This window comes from Alosa pseudoharengus, unplaced genomic scaffold, assembly GCF_046254945.1.
Source record: "Alosa pseudoharengus isolate Yale_2024_CS ecotype anadromous, Long Island Sound unplaced genomic scaffold, YU_APseudo_1.1 YU_APseudo_1.1_scf_10, whole genome shotgun sequence".
NCBI classification, from domain to species: domain Eukaryota; kingdom Metazoa; phylum Chordata; class Actinopteri; order Clupeiformes; family Clupeidae; genus Alosa; species Alosa pseudoharengus.
The window spans coordinates 67,665-83,174 of NW_027468565.1; positions in this window are offsets into that span (position 1 = coordinate 67,665).

The window sequence follows — 15,510 nt, forward strand, 5'->3', positions numbered from 1 at the left end:
ATCAAACCAATTTTGTTACACTTTTTTGCACTTGTTCGTGCATTTCACATGTCTAGACGTGAAATAAAAAATAATTTGGACAATATCTGACATATTTTGAAATTTGTCAAAAATCTGTCTTTTGTCCTGACCCTGGACCGTATGTGAAAACTAAGAAAAACTGAAAGGTACTAAAAAAAATCAAACCAATTTTGTTACACTTTTTTGCACTTGTTCGTGCATTTCACATGTCTAGACGTGAAATAAAAAATAATTTGGACAATATCTGACATATTTTGAAATTTGTCAAAAATCTGTCTTTTGTCCTTTCCCCGGACCTTTTGTGAAAACTAAGAAAAACTGAAAGGTACAAAAAAAAATCAAACCAATTTTGTTACACTTTTTTGCACTAGTTCGTGCATTTCACATGTCTAGACGTGAAATAAAAAATAATTTGGACAATATCTGACATATTTTGAAATTTGTCAAAAATCTGTCTTTTGTCCTGACACCGGACCGTATGTGAAAACTAAGAAAAACTGAAAGGTACTAAAAAAAATCAAACCAATTTTGTTACACTTTTTTGCACTTGTTCGTGCATTTCACAAGTCTAGACGTGAAATAAAAAATAATTTGGACAATATCTGACATATTTTGAAATTTGTCAAAAATCTGTCTTTTGTCCTGACCCCGGACCGTATGTGAAAACTAAGAAAAACTGAAAGGTACTAAAAACAATCAAACCAATTTTGTTACACTTTTTTGCACTTGTTCGTGCATTTCACAAGTCTAGACGTGAAATAAAAAATAATTTGGACAATATCTGACATATTTTGAAATTTGTCAAAAATCTGTCTTTTGTCCTGACCCCGGACCGTATGTGAAAACTAAGAAAAACTGAAAGGTACTAAAAACAATCAAACCAATTTTGTTACACTTTTTTGCACTTGTTCGTGCATTTCACATGTCTAGACGTGAAATAAAAAATGATTTGGACAATACCTGAAAGATTTTGAAATTTGTCAAAAATCTGTCTTTTGTCCTGACCCCGGACCTTGTGTGAAAACTAAGAAAAACTGAAAGGTACTAAAAAAAATCAAACCAATTTTGTTACACTTTTTTGCACTTGTTCGTGCATTTCACAAGTCTAGACGTGAAATAAAAAATAATTTGGACAATATCTGACATATTTTGAAATTTGTCAAAAATCTGTCTTTTGTCCTGACCCCGGACCGTATGTGAAAACTAAGAAAAACTGAAAGGTACTAAAAAAAATCAAACCAATTTTGTTACACTTTTTTGCACTTGTTCGTGCATTTCACATGTCTAGACGTGAAATAAAAAATAATTTGGACAATATCTGACATATTTTGAAATTTGTCAAAAATCTGTCTTTTGTCCTGACCCTGGACCGTATGTGAAAACTAAGAAAAACTGAAAGGTACTAAAAAAAATCAAACCAATTTTGTTACACTTTTTTGCACTTGTTCGTGCATTTCACATGTCTAGACGTGAAATAAAAAATAATTTGGACAATATCTGACATATTTTGAAATTTGTCAAAAATCTGTCTTTTGTCCTTTCCCCGGACCTTTTGTGAAAACTAAGAAAAACTGAAAGGTACAAAAAAAAATCAAACCAATTTTGTTACACTTTTTTGCACTAGTTCGTGCATTTCACATGTCTAGACGTGAAATAAAAAATAATTTGGACAATATCTGACATATTTTGAAATTTGTCAAAAATCTGTCTTTTGTCCTGACACCGGACCGTATGTGAAAACTAAGAAAAACTGAAAGGTACTAAAAAAAATCAAACCAATTTTGTTACACTTTTTTGCACTTGTTCGTGCATTTCACAAGTCTAGACGTGAAATAAAAAATAATTTGGACAATATCTGACATATTTTGAAATTTGTCAAAAATCTGTCTTTTGTCCTGACCCCGGACCGTATGTGAAAACTAAGAAAAACTGAAAGGTACTAAAAACAATCAAACCAATTTTGTTACACTTTTTTGCACTTGTTCGTGCATTTCACAAGTCTAGACGTGAAATAAAAAATAATTTGGACAATATCTGACATATTTTGAAATTTGTCAAAAATCTGTCTTTTGTCCTGACCCCGGACCGTATGTGAAAACTAAGAAAAACTGAAAGGTACTAAAAACAATCAAACCAATTTTGTTACACTTTTTTGCACTTGTTCGTGCATTTCACATGTCTAGAAGTGAAATAAAAAATAATTTGGACAATATCTGACATATTTTGAAATTTGTCAAAAATCTGTCTTTTGTCCTGACCCCGGACCTTGTGTGAAAACTAAGAAAAACTGAAAGGTACTAAAAAAAATCAAACCAATTTTGTTACACTTTTTTGCACTAGTTCGTGCATTTCACATGTCTAGACGTGAAATAAAAAATAATTTGGACAATATCTGACATATTTTGAAATTTGTCAAAAATCTGTCTTTTGTCCTGACCCCGGACCTTATGTGAAAACTAAGAAAAACTGAAAGGTACTAAAAAAAATCAAACCAATTTTGTTACACTTTTTTCACTTGTTCGTGCATTTCACATGTCTAGACGTGAAATAAAAAATAATTTGGACAATATCTGACATATTTTGAAATTTGTCAAAAATCTGTCTTTTGTCCTGACCCCGGACCTTATGTGAAAACTAAGAAAAACTGCAAGGTACTAAAAAAAATCAGACCAATTTTTTTTCACTTTTTTTGCCCTAGTTCATGCATTTCACATGTCTAGAAGTGAAATAAAAAATGATTTGGACAATATCTGACATATTTTGAAATTTGTCAAAAATCTGTCTTTTTGTCCTGACCCCGGACCTTGTGTGAAAACTAAGAAAAACTGAAAGGTACTAAAAAAATCAAACCAATTTTGTTACACTTTTTTGCCCTAGTTCATGCATTTCACATGTCTAAAAGTGAAATAAAAAATGATTTGGACAATACCTGACAGATTTTGAAATTTGTCAAAAATCTGTCTTTTGTCCTGACCCCGGACCTTATGTGAAAACTAAGAAAAACTGAAAAGTACTAAAAAAAATCAAACCAATTTTTTTACACTTTTTTGCCCTAGTTCATGCATTTCACATGTCTAGAAGTGAAATAAAAAATGATTTGGACAATATCTGACAGATTTTGAAATTTGTCAAAAATCTGTCTTTTGTCCTGACCCCGGACCTTATGTGAAAACTAAGAAAAACTGAAAGGTACTAAAAAAATCAAACCAATTTTGTTACACTTTTTTGCCCTAGTTCATGCATTTCACATGTCTAAAAGTGAAATAAAAAATGATTTGGACAATACCTGACAGATTTTGAAATTTGTCAAAAATCTGTCTTTTGTCCTGACCCCGGACCTTATGTGAAAACTAAGAAAAACTGAAAAGTACTAAAAAAAATCAAACCAATTTTTTTACACTTTTTTGCCCTAGTTCATGCATTTCACATGTCTAGAAGTGAAATAAAAAATGATTTGGACAATATCTGACAGATTTTGAAATTTGTCAAAAATCTGTCTTTTGTCCTGACCCCGGACCTTATGTGAAAACTAAGAAAAACTGAAAGGTACTAAAAAAAATCAAACCAATTTTCTTACACTTTTTTGCACTTGTTCGTGCATTTCACAAGTCTAGACGTGAAATAAAAAATAATTTGGACAATATCTGACATATTTTGAAATTTGTCAAAAATCTGTCTTTTGTCCTGACCCCGGACCGTATGTGAAAACTAAGAAAAACTGAAAGGTACTAAAAAAAATCAAACCAATTTTGTTACACTTTTTTGCACTTGTTCGTGCATTTCACATGTCTAGACGTGAAATAAAAAATAATTTGGACAATATCTGACATATTTTGAAATTTGTCAAAAATCTGTCTTTTGTCCTGACCCTGGACCGTATGTGAAAACTAAGAAAAACTGAAAGGTACTAAAAAAATCAAACCAATTTTGTTACACTTTTTTGCCCTAGTTCATGCATTTCACATGTCTAAAAGTGAAATAAAAAATGATTTGGACAATACCTGACAGATTTTGAAATTTGTCAAAAATCTGTCTTTTTGTCCTGACCCCGGACCTTGTGTGAAAACTAAGAAAAACTGAAAGGTACTAAAAAAATCAAACCAATTTTGTTACACTTTTTTGCCCTAGTTCATGCATTTCACATGTCTAAAAGTGAAATAAAAAATGATTTGGACAATACCTGACAGATTTTGAAATTTGTCAAAAATCTGTCTTTTGTCCTGACCCCGGACCTTATGTGAAAACTAAGAAAAACTGAAAAGTACTAAAAAAAATCAAACCAATTTTTTTACACTTTTTTGCCCTAGTTCATGCATTTCACATGTCTAGAAGTGAAATAAAAAATGATTTGGACAATATCTGACAGATTTTGAAATTTGTCAAAAATCTGTCTTTTGTCCTGACCCCGGACCTTATGTGAAAACTAAGAAAAACTGAAAGGTACTAAAAAAATCAAACCAATTTTGTTACACTTTTTTGCCCTAGTTCATGCATTTCACATGTCTAAAAGTGAAATAAAAAATGATTTGGACAATACCTGACAGATTTTGAAATTTGTCAAAAATCTGTCTTTTGTCCTGACCCCGGACCTTATGTGAAAACTAAGAAAAACTGAAAAGTACTAAAAAAAATCAAACCAATTTTTTTACACTTTTTTGCCCTAGTTCATGCATTTCACATGTCTAGAAGTGAAATAAAAAATGATTTGGACAATATCTGACAGATTTTGAAATTTGTCAAAAATCTGTCTTTTGTCCTGACCCCGGACCTTATGTGAAAACTAAGAAAAACTGAAAGGTACTAAAAAAAATCAAACCAATTTTCTTACACTTTTTTGCACTTGTTCGTGCATTTCACAAGTCTAGACGTGAAATAAAAAATAATTTGGACAATATCTGACATATTTTGAAATTTGTCAAAAATCTGTCTTTTGTCCTGACCCCGGACCGTATGTGAAAACTAAGAAAAACTGAAAGGTACTAAAAAAAATCAAACCAATTTTGTTACACTTTTTTGCACTTGTTCGTGCATTTCACATGTCTAGACGTGAAATAAAAAATAATTTGGACAATATCTGACATATTTTGAAATTTGTCAAAAATCTGTCTTTTGTCCTGACCCTGGACCGTATGTGAAAACTAAGAAAAACTGAAAGGTACTAAAAAAAATCAAACCAATTTTGTTACACTTTTTTGCACTTGTTCGTGCATTTCACATGTCTATAAGTGAAATAAAAAATAATTTGGACAATATCTGACATATTTTGAAATTTGTCAAAAATCTGTCTTTTGTCCTTTCCCCGGACCTTTTGTGAAAACTAAGAAAAACTGAAAGGTACAAAAAAAAATCAAACCAATTTTGTTACACTTTTTTGCACTAGTTCGTGCATTTCACATGTCTAGACGTGAAATAAAAAATTATTTGGACAATATCTGACATATTTTGAAATTTGTCAAAAATCTGTCTTTTGTCCTGACACCGGACCGTATGTGAAAACTAAGAAAAACTGAAAGGTACTAAAAAAAATCAAACCAATTTTGTTACACTTTTTTGCACTTGTTCGTGCATTTCACAAGTCTAGACGTGAAATAAAAAATAATTTGGACAATATCTGACATATTTTGAAATTTGTCAAAAATCTGTCTTTTGTCCTGACCCCGGACCGTATGTGAAAACTAAGAAAAACTGAAAGGTACTAAAAACAATCAAACCAATTTTGTTACACTTTTTTGCACTTGTTCGTGCATTTCACAAGTCTAGACGTGAAATAAAAAATAATTTGGACAATATCTGACATATTTTGAAATTTGTCAAAAATCTGTCTTTTGTCCTGACCCCGGACCGTATGTGAAAACTAAGAAAAACTGAAAGGTACTAAAAACAATCAAACCAATTTTGTTACACTTTTTTGCACTTGTTCGTGCATTTCACATGTCTAGACGTGAAATAAAAAATGATTTGGACAATACCTGAAAGATTTTGAAATTTGTCAAAAATCTGTCTTTTGTCCTGACCCCGGACCTTGTGTGAAAACTAAGAAAAACTGAAAGGTACTAAAAAAAATCAAACCAATTTTGTTACACTTTTTTGCACTTGTTCGTGCATTTCACAAGTCTAGACGTGAAATAAAAAATAATTTGGACAATATCTGACATATTTTGAAATTTGTCAAAAATCTGTCTTTTGTCCTGACCCCGGACCGTATGTGAAAACTAAGAAAAACTGAAAGGTACTAAAAAAAATCAAACCAATTTTGTTACACTTTTTTGCACTTGTTCGTGCATTTCACATGTCTAGACGTGAAATAAAAAATAATTTGGACAATATCTGACATATTTTGAAATTTGTCAAAAATCTGTCTTTTGTCCTGACCCTGGACCGTATGTGAAAACTAAGAAAAACTGAAAGGTACTAAAAAAAATCAAACCAATTTTGTTACACTTTTTTGCACTTGTTCGTGCATTTCACATGTCTAGACGTGAAATAAAAAATAATTTGGACAATATCTGACATATTTTGAAATTTGTCAAAAATCTGTCTTTTGTCCTTTCCCCGGACCTTTTGTGAAAACTAAGAAAAACTGAAAGGTACAAAAAAAAATCAAACCAATTTTGTTACACTTTTTTGCACTAGTTCGTGCATTTCACATGTCTAGACGTGAAATAAAAAATAATTTGGACAATATCTGACATATTTTGAAATTTGTCAAAAATCTGTCTTTTGTCCTGACACCGGACCGTATGTGAAAACTAAGAAAAACTGAAAGGTACTAAAAAAAATCAAACCAATTTTGTTACACTTTTTTGCACTTGTTCGTGCATTTCACAAGTCTAGACGTGAAATAAAAAATAATTTGGACAATATCTGACATATTTTGAAATTTGTCAAAAATCTGTCTTTTGTCCTGACCCCGGACCGTATGTGAAAACTAAGAAAAACTGAAAGGTACTAAAAACAATCAAACCAATTTTGTTACACTTTTTTGCACTTGTTCGTGCATTTCACAAGTCTAGACGTGAAATAAAAAATAATTTGGACAATATCTGACATATTTTGAAATTTGTCAAAAATCTGTCTTTTGTCCTGACCCCGGACCGTATGTGAAAACTAAGAAAAACTGAAAGGTACTAAAAACAATCAAACCAATTTTGTTACACTTTTTTGCACTTGTTCGTGCATTTCACATGTCTAGACGTGAAATAAAAAATGATTTGGACAATACCTGAAAGATTTTGAAATTTGTCAAAAATCTGTCTTTTGTCCTGACCCCGGACCTTGTGTGAAAACTAAGAAAAACTGAAAGGTACTAAAAAAAATCAAACCAATTTTGTTACACTTTTTTGCCCTAGTTCATGCATTTCACATGTCTAGAAATGAAATAAAAAATGATTTGGACAATATCTGACATATTTTGAAATTTGTCAAAAATCTGTCTTTTGTCCTGACCCCGGACCTTATGTGAAAACTAAGAAAAACTGCAAGGTACTAAAAAAAATCAGACCAATTTTTTTTCACTTTTTTTGCCCTAGTTCATACATTTCACATGTCTAGAAGTGAAATAAAAAATAATTTGGACAATATCTGACATATTTTGAAATTTGTCAAAAATCTGTCTTTTGTCCTGACCCCGGACCTTGTGAGAAAACTAAGAAAAACTGAAAGGTACTAAAAAAAATCAAACCAATTTTGTTACACTTTTTTGCACTAGTTCGTGCATTTCACATGTCTAGACGTGAAATAAAAAATAATTTGGACAATATCTGACATATTTTGAAATTTGTCAAAAATCTGTCTTTTGTCCTGACCCCGGACCTTGTGTGAAAACTAAGAAAAACTGAAAGGTACTAAAAAAAATCAAACCAATTTTGTTACACTTTTTTGCCCTAGTTCATGCATTTCACATGTCTAGAAATGAAATAAAAAATGATTTGGACAATATCTGACATATTTTGAAATTTGTCAAAAATCTGTCTTTTGTCCTGACCCCGGACCTTATGTGAAAACTAAGAAAAACTGCAAGGTACTAAAAAAAATCAGACCAATTTTTTTTCACTTCTCTTGCCCGAGTTCATGCATTTCACATGTCTAGAAGTGAAATAAAAAATAATTTGGACAATATCTGACATATTTTGAAATTTGTCAAAAATCTGTCTTTTGTCCTTACCCCGGACCTTGTGTGAAAACTAAGAAAAACTGAAAGGTACTAAAAAAATCAAACCAATTTTGTTACACTTTTTTGCCCTAGTTCATGCATTTCACATGTCTAAAAGTGAAATAAAAAATGATTTGGACAATACCTGACAGATTTTGAAATTTGTCAAAAATCTGTCTTTTGTCCTGACCCCGGACCTTATGTGAAAACTAAGAAAAACTGAAAAGTACTAAAAAAAATCAAACCAATTTTTTTACACTTTTTTGCCCTAGGTCATGCATTTCACATGTCTAGAAGTGAAATAAAAAATGATTTGGACAATACCTGACAGATTTTGAAATTTGTCAAAAATCTGTCTTTTGTCCTGACCCCGGACCTTATGTGAAAACTAAGAAAAACTGAAAAGTACTAAAAAAAATCAAACCAATTTTTTTACACTTTTTTGCCCTAGGTCATGCATTTCACATGTCTAGAAGTGAAATAAAAAATGATTTGGACAATATCTGACATATTTTGAAATTTGTCAAAAATCTGTCTTTTGTCCTGACCCCGGACCTTATGTGAAAACTAAGAAAAACTGCAAGGTACTAAAAAAAATCAGACCAATTTTTTTTCACTTCTCTTGCCCGAGTTCTAGAAGTGAAATAAAAAATAATTTGGACAATATCTGACATATTTTGAAATTTGTCAAAAATCTGTCTTTTGTCCTGACCCCGGACCTTGTGTGAAAACTAAGAAAAACTGAAAGGTACTAAAAAAATCAAACCAATTTTGTTACACTTTTTTGCCCTAGTTCATGCATTTCACATGTCTAAAAGTGAAATAAAAAATGATTTGGACAATACCTGACAGATTTTGAAATTTGTCAAAAATCTGTCTTTTGTCCTGACCCCGGACCTTATGTGAAAACTAAGAAAAACTGAAAAGTACTAAAAAAAATCAAACCAATTTTTTTACACTTTTTTGCCCTAGGTCATGCATTTCACATGTCTAGAAGTGAAATAAAAAATGATTTGGACAATATCTGACAGATTTTGAAATTTGTCAAAAATCTGTCTTTTGTCCTGACCCCGGACCTTATGTGAAAACTAAGAAAAACTGAAAGGTACTAAAAAAAATCAAACCAATTTTCTTACACTTTTTTGCACTTGTTCGTGCATTTCACATGTCTAGACGTGAAATAAAAAATAATTTGGACAATATCTGACATATTTTGAAATTTGTCAAAAATCTGTCTTTTGTCCTGACACCGGACCGTATGTGAAAACTAAGAAAAACTGAAAGGTACTAAAAAAAATCAAACCAATTTTGTTACACTTTTTTGCACTTGTTCGTGCATTTCACAAGTCTAGACGTGAAATAAAAAATAATTTGGACAATATCTGACATATTTTGAAATTTGTCAAAAATCTGTCTTTTGTCCTGACCCCGGACCGTATGTGAAAACTAAGAAAAACTGAAAGGTACTAAAAAAAATCAAACCAATTTTGTTACACTTTTTTGCACTTGTTCGTGCATTTCACATGTCTAGACGTGAAATAAAAAATAATTTGGACAATATCTGACATATTTTGAAATTTGTCAAAAATCTGTCTTTTGTCCTTTCCCCGGACCTTTTGTGAAAACTAAGAAAAACTGAAAGGTACAAAAAAAAATCAAACCAATTTTGTTACACTTTTTTGCACTAGTTCGTGCATTTCACATGTCTAGACGTGAAATAAAAAATAATTTGGACAATATCTGACATATTTTGAAATTTGTCAAAAATCTGTCTTTTGTCCTGACCCCGGACCTTGTGAGAAAACTAAGAAAAACTGAAAGGTACTAAAAAAAATCAAACCAATTTTGTTACATTTTTTGCACTTGTTCGTGCATTTCACATGTCTAGACGTGAAATAAAAAATAATTTGGACAATATCTGACATATTTTGAAATTTGTCAAAAATCTGTCTTTTGTCCTGACCCCGGACCGTATGTGAAAACTAAGAAAAACTGAAAGGTACTAAAAACAATCAAACCAATTTTGTTACACTTTTTTGCACTTGTTCGTGCATTTCACATGTCTAGACGTGAAATAAAAAATAATTTGGACAATATCTGACATATTTTGAAATTTGTCAAAAATCTGTCTTTTGTCCTGACCCCGGACCGTATGTGAAAACTAAGAAAAACTGAAAGGTACTAAAAAAAATCAAACCAATTTTGTTACACTTTTTTGCACTTGTTCGTGCATTTCACATGTCTAGACGTGAAATAAAAAATAATTTGGACAATATCTGACATATTTTGAAATTTGTCAAAAATCTGTCTTTTGTCCTGACCCCGGACCGTATGTGAAAACTAAGAAAAACTGAAAAGTACAAAAAAAAATCAAACCAATTTTTTTACACTTTTTTGCCCTAGTTCATGCATTTCACATGTCTAGAAGTGAAATAAAAAATGATTTGGACAATATTTGACATATTTTGAAATTTGGCAAAAATCTGTCTTTTGTCCTGACCCCGGACCTTATGTGAAAACTAAGAAAAACTGCAAGTTACTAAAAAAAATCAGACCAATTTTTTTTCACTTCTCTTGCCCGAGTTCATGCATTTCACATGTCTAGAAGTGAAATAAAAAATAATTTGGACAATATCTGACATATTTTGAAATTTGGCAAAAATCTGTCTTTTGTCCTGACCCCGGACCTTGTGAGAAAACTAAGAAAAACTGAAAGGTACTAAAAAAAATCAAACCAATTTTGTTACACTTTTTTGCACTTGTTCGTGCATTTCACATGTCTAGACGTGAAATAAAAAATAATTTGGACAATATCTGACATATTTTGAAATTTGTCAAAAATCTGTCTTTTGTCCTGACCCCGGACCGTATGTGAAAACTAAGAAAAACTGAAAGGTACTAAAAAAAATCAAACCAATTTTGTTACACTTTTTTGCACTTGTTCGTGCATTTCACATGTCTAGACGTGAAATAAAAAATAATTTGGACAATATCTGACATATTTTGAAATTTGTCAAAAATCTGTCTTTTGTCCTGACCCCGGACCTTGTGTGAAAACTAAGAAAAACTGAAAGGTACTAAAAAAAAATCAAACCAATTTTGTTACACTTTTTTGCCCTAGTTCATGCATTTCACATGTCTAGAAATGAAATAAAAAATGATTTGGACAATATCTGACATATTTTGAAATTTGTCAAAAATCTGTCTTTTGTCCTGACCCTGGACCTTGTGTGAAAACTAAGAAAAACTGAAAGGTACTAAAAAAAATCAAACCAATTTTGTTACACTTTTTTGCCCTAGTTCATGCATTTCACATGTCTAAAAGTGAAATAAAAAATGATTTGGACAATACCTGAAAGATTTTGAAATTTGTCAAAAATCTGTCTTTTGTCCTGACCCCGGACCTTGTGTGAAAACTAAGAAAAACTGAAAGGTACTAAAAAAAATCAAACCAATTTTGTTACACTTTTTTGCCCTAGTTCATGCATTTCACTTGTCTAGAAGTGAAATAAAAAATAATTTGGACAATATCTGACATATTTTGAAATTTGTCAAAAATCTGTCTTTTGTCCTGACCCCGGACCGTATGTGAAAACTAAGAAAAACTGAAAGGTACTAAAAAAAATCAAATCAATTTTGTTACACTTTTTTGCACTTGTTCGTGCATTTCACATGTCTAGACGTGAAATAAAAAATAATTTGGACAATATCTGACATATTTTGAAATTTGTCAAATATCTGTCTTTTGTCCTGACCCCGAACCTTGTGTGAAAACTAAGAAAAACTGAAAGGTACTAAAAAAAAATCAAACCAATTATGTTACACTTTTTTGCACTAGTTCGTGCATTTCACATGTCTAGACATGAAATAAAAAATAATTTGGACAATATCTGACATATTTTGAAATTTGTCAAAAATCTGTCTTTTGTCCTGACCCCGGACCTTGTGAGAAAACTAAGAAAAACTGAAAGGTACTAAAAAAAATCAAACCAATTTTGTTACACTTTTTTGCACTTGTTCGTGCATTTCACATGTCTAGACGTGAAATAAAAAATAATTTGGACAATATCTGACATATTTTGAAATTTGTCAAAAATCTGTCTTTTGTCCTGACCCCGGACCTTATGTGAAAACTAAGAAAAACTGCAAGGTACTAAAAAAAAATCAGACCAATTTTTTTTCACTTATTTTGCCCTAGTTCATGCATTTCACATGTCTAGAAGTGAAATAAAAAATAATTTGGACAATATCTGACATATTTTGAAATTTGACAAAAATATGTCTTTTGTCCTGACCCCGGACCTTATGTGAAAACTAAGAAAAACTGAAAGGTACTAAAAAAAATCAAACCAATTTTGTTACACTTTTTGCACTTGTTCGTGCATTTCACATGTCTAGACGTGAAATAAAAAATAATTTGGACAATATCTGACATATTTTGAAAATTGTCAAAAATCTGTCTTTTGTCCTGACCCCGGACCTTGTGAGAAAACTAAGAAAAACTGAAAGGTACTAAAAAAAATCAAACCAATTTTGTTACACTTTTTTGCACTTGTTCGTGCATTTCACATGTCTAGACGTGAAATAAAAAATAATTTGGACAATATCTGACATATTTTGAAATTTGTCAAAAATCTGTCTTTTGTCCTGACCCCGGACCTTATGTGAAAACTAAGAAAAACTGCAAGGTACTAAAAAAAAATCAGACCAATTTTTTTTCACTTATTTTGCCCTAGTTCATGCATTTCACATGTCTAGAAGTGAAATAAAAAATAATTTGGACAATATCTGACATATTTTGAAATTTGTCAAAAATATGTCTTTTGTCCTGACCCCGGACCTTGTGAGAAAACTAAGAAAAACTGAAAGGTACTAAAAAAAATCAAACCAATTTTGTTACACTTTTTTGAACTTGTTCGTGCATTTCACATGTCTAGACGTGAAATAAAAAATAATTTGGACAATATCTGACATATTTTGAAATTTGTCAAATATCTGTCTTTTGTCCTGACCCCGAACCTTGTGTGAAAACTAAGAAAAACTGAAAGGTACTAAAAAAAAATCAAACCAATTATGTTACACTTTTTTGCACTAGTTCGTGCATTTCACATGTCTAGACGTGAAATAAAAAATAATTTGGACAATATCTGACATATTTTGAAATTTGTCAAAAATCTGTCTTTTGTCCTGACCCCGGACCTTATGTGAAAACTAAGAAAAACTGAAAAGTACTAAAAAAAATCAAACCAATTTTGTTACACTTTTTTGAACTTGTTCGTGCATTTCACATGTCTAGACGTGAAATAAAAAATAATTTGGACAATATCTGACATATTTTGAAATTTGTCAAAAATCTGTCTTTTGTCCTGACCCCGGACCTTGTGAGAAAACTAAGAAAAACTGAAAGGTACTAAAAAAAATCAAACCAATTTTGTTACACTTTTTTGCACTTGTTCGTGCATTTCACATGTCTAGACGTGAAATAAAAAATAATTTGGACAATATCTGACATATTTTGAAATTTGTCAAAAATCTGTCTTTTGTCCTGACCCCGGACCTTATGTGAAAACTAAGAAAAACTGCAAGGTACTAAAAAAAAATCAGACCAATTTTTTTTCACTTATTTTGCCCTAGTTCATGCATTTCACATGTCTAGAAGTGAAATAAAAAATAATTTGGACAATATCTGACATATTTTGAAATTTGTCAAAAATCTGTCTTTTGTCCTGACCCCGGACCGTATGTGAAAACTAAGAAAAACTGAAAGGTACTAAAAAAAATCAAACCAATTTTGTTACACTTTTTTGCACTTGTTCGTGCATTTCACATGTCTAGACGTGAAATAAAAAATAATTTGGACAATATCTGACATATTTTGAAAATTGTCAAAAATCTGTCTTTTGTCCTGACCCCGGACCTTGTGAGAAAACTAAGAAAAACTGAAAGGTACTAAAAAAAAATCAAACCAATTATGTTACACTTTTTTGCACTAGTTCGTGCATTTCACATGTCTAGACGTGAAATAAAAAATAATTTGGACAATATCTGACATATTTTGAAATTTGTCAAAAATCTGTCTTTTGTCCTGACCCCGGACCTTATGTGAAAACTAAGAAAAACTGCAAGGTACTAAAAAAAAATCAGACCAATTTTTTTTCACTTATTTTGCCCTAGTTCATGCATTTCACATGTCTAGAAGTGAAATAAAAAATAATTTGGACAATATCTGACATATTTTGAAATTTGTCAAAAATCTGTCTTTTGTCCTGACCCCGGACCGTATGTGAAAACTAAGAAAAACTGAAAGGTACTAAAAAAAATCAAACCAATTTTGTTACACTTTTTTGCACTTGTTCGTGCATTTCACATGTCTAGACGTGAAATAAAAAATAATTTGGACAATATCTGACATATTTTGAAATTTGTCAAAAATCTGTCTTTTGTCCTGACCCCGGACCTTATGTGAAAACTAAGAAAAACTGCAAGGTACTAAAAAAAAATCAGACCAATTTTTTTTCACTTATTTTGCCCTAGTTCATGCATTTCACATGTCTAGAAGTGAAATAAAAAATAATTTGGACAATATCTGACATATTTTGAAATTTGTCAAAAATATGTCTTTTGTCCTGACCCCGGACCTTGTGAGAAAACTAAGAAAAACTGAAAGGTACTAAAAAAAATCAAACCAATTTTGTTACACTTTTTTGAACTTGTTCGTGCATTTCACATGTCTAGACGTGAAATAAAAAATAATTTGGACAGTATCTGACATATTTTGAAATTTGTCAAAAATCTGTCTTTTGTCCTGACCCCGAACCTTGTGTGAAAACTAAGAAAAACTGAAAGGTACTAAAAAAAAATCAAACCAATTATGTTACACTTTTTTGCACTAGTTCGTGCATTTCACATGTCTAGACGTGAAATAAAAAATAATTTGGACAATATCTGACATATTTTGAAATTTGTAAAAAATCTGTCTTTTGTTCTGACCCCGGACCTTATGTGAAAACTAAGAAAAACTGAAAAGTACTAAAAAAAATCAGACCAATTTTTTTTCACTTTTTTTGCCCTAGTTCATGCATTTCACATGTCTAGAAGTGAAATAAAAAATAATTTGGACAATATCTGAGAGATTTTGAAATTTGTCAAAAATCTGTCTTTTATCCTGACCCCGGACCTTATGTGAAAACTAAGAAAAACTGAAAAGTACTAAAAAAAATCAAACCAATTTTGTTACACTTTTTTGCACTAGTTCATGCATTTCACATGTCTAGAAATGAAATAAAAAATGATTTGGACAATATCTGACAGATTTTGAAATTTGTAAAAAATCTGTC